General features: G+C 40.3%; 1 protein-coding gene across 2 annotated transcripts in view; it reads left to right on the top strand.

Moving 5' to 3' along the window:
• The first annotated feature begins 238 nt into the window (after positions 1-238).
• DDC (dopa decarboxylase) overlaps positions 239-6,912 on the top strand; it is a 63,231-nt gene continuing 56,557 nt past the window's right edge. The window contains exons 1-2 of one of the 2 annotated variants that reach the window (XM_077182648.1): positions 239-518; positions 1,001-1,075. The gene's annotated coding sequence lies outside the window, so the exon portion shown is untranslated. The remainder of the gene's footprint in view (positions 519-1,000; positions 1,076-6,912) is intronic. The other variant, XM_077182650.1, reaches the window with a different exon arrangement.

The raw sequence follows: 6,912 nt of genomic DNA, 5'->3' as shown, positions 1-6,912 counted from the left end.
GAAATATGAAATAGGCAATGCTAGATGATGGAGTGTAATTGAGCTGTGAGTACAGGAAGTTGTGTCCTCTGCTGTAATTTGGACATCATTCCCTTCTTCACTGCATGGTGCCTCTACACTCCCATTTCAATCTCAGACACAATATTCAGCCTATTTTTCACTACGAAAAAATTGATTTTTGATGCTTGGTGAGGATGTGAAGAGCTTCACTATAAGAAAACCCACAGCTCCACCTATCTCTATTTCAAATTCAACAGGCAGAATAGCAAATGTTCTGAGTCTTAACACAGGTTCTGGATCCCTTATTCCCCAATCTTCTTCCACATGCAAGTTGAGGATGCTTCTGGTCATCTGGTCATCACAGTTTTACAGCTTGTCTTTCTGGATAGCAGCAGTAGCCAGCAGAGCTGAAAGCTGCAGAGCTGAAGAGAACTGTATTGTCATGGGCATCCAGAAATACTGCCAGGCTTTTTGTGACAGCTTACTATTCTAGCATTGGTAGAAACCAGCTCTTCTTTGTAAGTATCCATTGAATATAGTGTAACACTGTTTCTCATGGGATTTTATTTTTCAGTGAAAGGGAAGTAAGGAGATTATGTAATTAATCCTTTGTTTAACATAGCTTTGAGTTATTTCTTCTAGCAGTGTTGCAGGATTGGAATGTGGTTGATATGTGTTGTACTCACAGCTGAAGAATCTTGAGTTAGGCTTTTTTTTATATATATGTGTATAGTAAATTAATTTCCACAATTATTCTTCTTGAAGACTACAGTCACATAAAATGTAGACCTGGGTTGTATGAGTTTGTTATTGTGTAAGATAAAGTAAATAAATGATAATTTTGATGAAAGATTAGTGTGATTTTACATGCTGAGCATGCATATTAAGAAAGAAAATTAGCAACTAGTGTAAAATTTTAACTGCTTTTAAATAATTCACAAGCCAGAGAATGTAAATACATAGCTGTTTTCTTACTTTTTGCTTGAATGGGCAACAGCAGTAAGTTGAGACTGGTGTGTTGTTGAAAGAGAGAAACTGAAAATATGCCCTAGAATTCAGCAGGAGCTATGGGCAGGTAAGTTATCTTGCTTCATTATATTTTGCAATGTATATGTAACATAAAATGTGGCAGTGATTCTCCTTCCCTAAGCATAATTTCACACCATTCTGTGTTCTCTGAGCACTGAAAAACAGTGAAAATTACACTTCTTAATCACTTCCTACTGACAAAAGTTAGCCTGGTGTTAGAGTGGAAGAGGTGTCTCTTAAGACTACGCAGAACAAGATCACTTAATAAGAGAGTGCTTTTCTAAGAGTTACCAGGAAGGAAGAAAACAGAAATCTCAAAATTTCCAAAACTTTCCTAGCCTGTGTTTCAGAGAATTCTGCAGAATATCAGACTGCTGTGAAAACTGTTTGCTTCTAGACTGGCTCCATCTGACGTCAGCACAGAGAGGTTCAAAATTTGTGCCTCTGATCAGAGACAAACACTGACAGAGTTTTGACAGAGGGTGCTGCCACTTTAAACCTGGCCTAGATTTAGGCTGTTTGGATTCCAAATCCAGCTAGAGCCAAATATGGTAGCACAGAAAAATAAGCTGGAAGAGAACAACCCTTTCTAACAAAATATTTTATGGAAAATTCCTCTCAGAACTTACCCAGCATTTCACAGCATATGGCAAAGACTTGCATCTGTACTTGAAAGCAGGAGCTTGAACTAAGGCCTCTGCGTACAAATGCAATGAATACATTGACTGTCCTTCTTATTTAACTGCCTGTCTCTGCCAGTAAATCCTGGCTAAATGAGAGCCTGTCTCTCCTAATGATAATGTGGAAGCTGTGATTATCTGAGGTGTGGAAGTGAACAAGATCATAAGGAGAACAGATGGCAAGCAGTTCTGAGTGGGGAGATGGCTGGCTGCACTGTGGTGAAGCTACCTGCAGCAGCTTAAGCTGTTATCTTTCCTGGCTCACTGTTTTCCCTCCTAGCTGGAGATGATTGCATTTCTTGTGGAGTTGGCAGGATGGAGCATGTGAACACTTGGTGGCTCTGTCACCTAATGTCGCAGGGACAGGCAGATTCTTTTAGGGATCCTTGGTAGAATGAGAATTTGCCACAGGATTTTAGGTACAATTAGACCTTTATTACTACAATTAAATACTTAATTTTCAGGATAGTTTATTGTTATCTACAATTTTTAGGATTTAGTGTAGTGTATTGCACAGTTTTTATGACTTATGCTTTCAGCTAAGCAAAATTTCTAGTAGTGGTTGTAGCTTTCTTACTATCTAGAGTCTTTAATAACTACACTTTTAGTCACTTGGACCCTCTACAGATCATTTCAAATTCTTGGTAATTGGTGCATGATACAATAATCATAATGTGGACTCAGACTTTACCCAGGAGAACATGATTCACTCCATCTTCAGAGGAAGAAGACAGCAGTGGCTGTGTCCCAGACCAGTGGGGGATCTCAGGTTTTGCTGTCCAGCATCATGCCTTGCAGCTGTTTCATTTTATAGGCAGTATCTCATGAAGTGTTACATTTCTGTATTCCAGACCTGGTGTCACCACATCCTGGTAGCAATCTTGTGGGGCAAATAGTTTTTTCACAATGCTGACTGGGGGATCTGGCCGTTCTGTAATGGGGGTCATCACACCTTGGTGACAACTACAGTGTTGAAAAGGGGAAAAGAGGAGGTGATATGTGACCAGCATGCTTACATGTTATGACTGTTTGTCTAAGGAAATGGTGCTGGTTATGGAACCATATTAGCAGGAGTCAAGAGCAGGGGCACATGGCTCAATGGAAAGACTCATCTTAGTGCTAGTGCATCTTCCTGCACTCAAGCAGGGGGGCTGTGTACATATATCACTCCCAGCCCTGAGGTAAAGAGAACAACCCAGAGCAGAAGGCAGCAAATATTACCTTACTCATTGCTTCAGCTGTGAATGTGTGTCCATGACCAGGGAGACCCTGTGCATGTGGAAGATCTGGTTACCATTCCGTTTTTCCGGTGCTCTCATTTTGGGATATGTGTGTAGTGGGTTGACCCTGGCTGGATGCCAGCACCCACAAAAGCCTTTCTGTCTCTTCTTTCCACAGCTGGACAGGGGAAGGAAAATGTAACCAAGGGTTCCTGGATTCAGATAAGGAATGGGGGAGAGCATTCATCGAATGTCGTGATGAGCAAAACAGGCTCGAATTTGGGATATTAATTGAATTTATTACTAACAAAATCAAAGCAGGATAATGAGAAGTAAAATAAGTCTTTAAAACACCTTTGCCCCAGCCCTTCCCAAACTCTACCTCCTCCTTCCCCAGCAGTGATGGGAGACAAGGAATGGGGGTTTATAGTCAGTTCATCACAGGTTGTTTCTCCCACTGCTCAGATAGAGGAGTCCTCCCCTGCTCCAGCATGGGGTCCCTCTGACAGGAGACAGTCCTCCATGAACTTCTCCAATGTGCTCTACTAAACATAAAGTTTCCTGAAGCTTTGCATTGGTCTTTTCTGGAAAGATGCATGTGTTTGCACAGACTGAAGAGGAGCCGAAGACACCTTTGTAGAAAAGCTGACAGGGATGTACAGCAAGAAACACTGGTCTGATCCCTTGCCATAGCACTTACTGTAGTCTCAGACAACTGGGCACCAACATGCTCTTGGTGAAGAGACTAGTGATGTTCTGATCCTTCCAAGAATGACTCAAGTCTTACAGTGGTGGCAAATGCTCTTCCAAGCTTATCGTGAGTGCATGGCCCTTGTGACAAAGTGTTAATCACAGTCAGTGATTATAATAAATTAAAAATACCTTCTCAACCAAGCACTGTGTGTTCTTCAATATTTTTGTAAACAGTGATCCAAACAAATCACTTGCTCAAGAACAAGCGCTGCATTGTTTTCCCTCATGCCATCTTTGTTCCTCATGCCTCATCTGGGTCTGTCTTTTCATCCACACAGGGGTTATTCCATTCATAAACTAACTGTGTTAACTTGCTTTTCTAACATGAGGGCTTCACAGCACATTTAAGGCCTCATAGCAGTTCATCTGTCAGCCACAGCTTCTGTGAAGCTGACAATAGTCAATGCTTGAGAACATTCTTTCTGTGAGAAATACATGGCTGGATGAGTGCCCTGGCAGTGCCTACGCCCCTAGGTAAGCACATCTCAGCTCACAGCAGAAGCTATTCCTATCTTGGTATTGGAAGAGTCTGCCTACTGTGATTGCAGCCTGCTCTCACTGTCTCTGTGACTCTTCACAGCCTGTCAGTTTTTCTGTTGACACTTTTTCAGTTCATCACAACCTCTCTTTTCTGTAGGCTTGCTTCCATAAGAGTAATATGCTCAGGCTGCTTTGAACCAGCAAATGGTACATTAACTCCTCTGAAACTGTGTATGTGAGTCTGTGTCCATGTTCACTTTGTTAGCAGTTCCTTTTTTCTTCCTTTGGTTTACCTTCACGTGTTCACACAACCAGCAATAGATACTGAACAGGGAAAACAAGTCACACATAAAATATTTATGAAAAAAGAGGATAGTTACTTTCCCAGTTTGTCAGCTCTGCCTCAGATTCATCTCCTGGCTAATCTGTTGCAAAGTCTACTTATGTTCTGCAGGAGACTTAGGTTTTGTCCTCATACGCTGAGAGTAATCCATCTATTTGTGTCGGAAGGCTTTATTTAATTCTTACTTTCTTCCAAAGGAAAGACACCCTTTTGTTTTAATTAGAAAATTGTTAGTTGCACATTTATTTTATCTAAAATACTCTCTTCTTTCTTGTCTCATCTTTGTGCTTATGCAGATTTGGACCTTGTTTATGGAACATAAAAGGATTTTTCATTCCATTCTAACTTTTCTTTTACCTTCTCATAGATAATTTCCGGTAACTAGTATTTTTACATTAATGGAAGAATATGCTGGGGGTAAAAAAGACAAAGATGGGGTTCTACTACTGTTCTCTTTTTGAAGGAGCAGCTGCAAGGAAAACTGGAAAAAAGGCCTGCAGTCTCCAAATAGCATCCTTAAACTACAGACATAGAGTAAACCAAATACACAAACCAGTGGGTTGTTTTACACATAGGCAACAGTGTCTGTTCCCTTGATGTCAAATGTGGAAAACAGACACAAACATTGAGCTAGATCCCTAATAATTTGCTTCAAATTATTTTCGCAGTGTCTAAGATATTAAGCATATCTGAGTCAATTTAAAGCCCTTCATGTTATAGCACAGAACAGGTTTTTTCAAATAATGTTAGGCTCAGTGAACTACAGCCCAAACACATAATAAAATTTAGTACCTAGACCCACACCATGAGGCTAGCATGAGAAGAGTGTCAGGCTATTCAGGTGAGGGAAAAACAAAGTTGGGAGTAGAGCCATCTAATCATAACAGGACTAAAAGCCAGAGGAAACTGCCTTTTTATTTCTAACCTGCACTGTACAGTTGTGGAAGAGGTGAAAGCTGTTAGAAAGTGGGTGCAAACTATTTAATCCCCTCTGCTTTGATCTATGTCTTTGCATAAGGACTGACAGTGGGACTGCAGTGACTGATATCACGTTGTCTGCTTCATTTTCCGGTGCTGTGCTGGAGCCTCCTGTTCAAACACAGCCTCTCCCCCACCTCGTTTGCAAACCAAAGGCTTCAGTAGTGGTAATAAATTGATGCTATTACTGCACGGACACAGCATCATTTATGTCTGACTTAGCCAGAACTTGTGATAGAAAGCTTAGTGATCTTCCTTTTGTCCACCACAGAAAGATTCTGTTAAACAAAGATTTGTTTATTGCCAACAGTTGATGGTGAGAACTATAAAACTAGTACAAGCCAGAAGAATTTCTAAATTATAGAAGAGACATGGAACATGATTTTTAGAAGGGCATTTAATTCCCCTTTTCCAGCTTGCCTGTTGTGCCTTCACACTTCTTTTCCTTTTTCTTCCTGAGAAATAACAAAAAGAAATATTTTAATGGAAAATGCAACCATTGCCTCTTCACAGCAAGCTTTACAGGTACAGCAGAGAAATAAAAACACATCAGGTGACTTTGAGGCTGCATTTCAACACTGATTAAACCAGCATTTTAATATTCCAATCTTAATTGTAATTTCCATGTTTAATTTCCTTTGAAAGTTATTTACCTTTTGCAAGCCATTTGGATCAAACATTGAAGTGAAATTTCAGTTATCTTTAAGTTTACTAAGGACAATTTCAATTTTTGCGTCTCTTTTTGCCCTCGCAACAAATTTTGAATTTTCAGCCTTTTCAGTCAAATTCAGGAAGAAAGAAATATATAGGAAAAGTCTCCAAAACACCTGTTTTCCTGTGGGGTCCCAATGTATCGAGTTTGTAACTCTGTGAACTCAGGAGTTGATCTGAGGTGGAAAACATCTCAGGGGCTGTGGCAACTGACTCTGGGATTTGTTGATGCTTTTCAATATTGAAGAACTAATGACTACAGCAGCCGACCGAGGCACTGGAAATGCAAGTCAGATCATAGAATAACATCGGGCACAACAAGTGCAATGACACCAGAAAGCTCACCTGGGGAGTTTAGGTGCTGGTTTCATTTTGAAAAGGCTCTTCCAGAATTGTAGCAGAGTTGTTGTTGCTCTTGTAACATTAGAAGAGCCATGACAGTTTTAAAAAGCTGTGACTTTTTCATCCCTCGCAAAAAGGTTGGCTGTGATAATACTGCAATGGGCTGGAGACTGGTGCTAGAGCAATGACCATCCCAAATCTGCTACACTGCCTGGCTGTAAGCTGTTTAGGGCTATGAAATGCTGATAGTATTTTTTTTAGATAAACTTGACTGAAATAAAAATGACAGGACGTCACCTGGATTCATCTAGGAAACAGAACTCCACATAAAACTTTTAGAATAGGAAAACAAATCTAAAACACTTTTAGAATTGCT

The sequence above is a fragment of the Agelaius phoeniceus genome, chromosome 1 (assembly GCF_051311805.1).
Source record: "Agelaius phoeniceus isolate bAgePho1 chromosome 1, bAgePho1.hap1, whole genome shotgun sequence".
In the NCBI taxonomy this organism is placed as follows: domain Eukaryota; kingdom Metazoa; phylum Chordata; class Aves; order Passeriformes; family Icteridae; genus Agelaius; species Agelaius phoeniceus.
The sequence above is the reverse complement of the archived record's forward strand: the minus strand, read 5'-3'. Positions and strand labels throughout refer to the sequence as shown.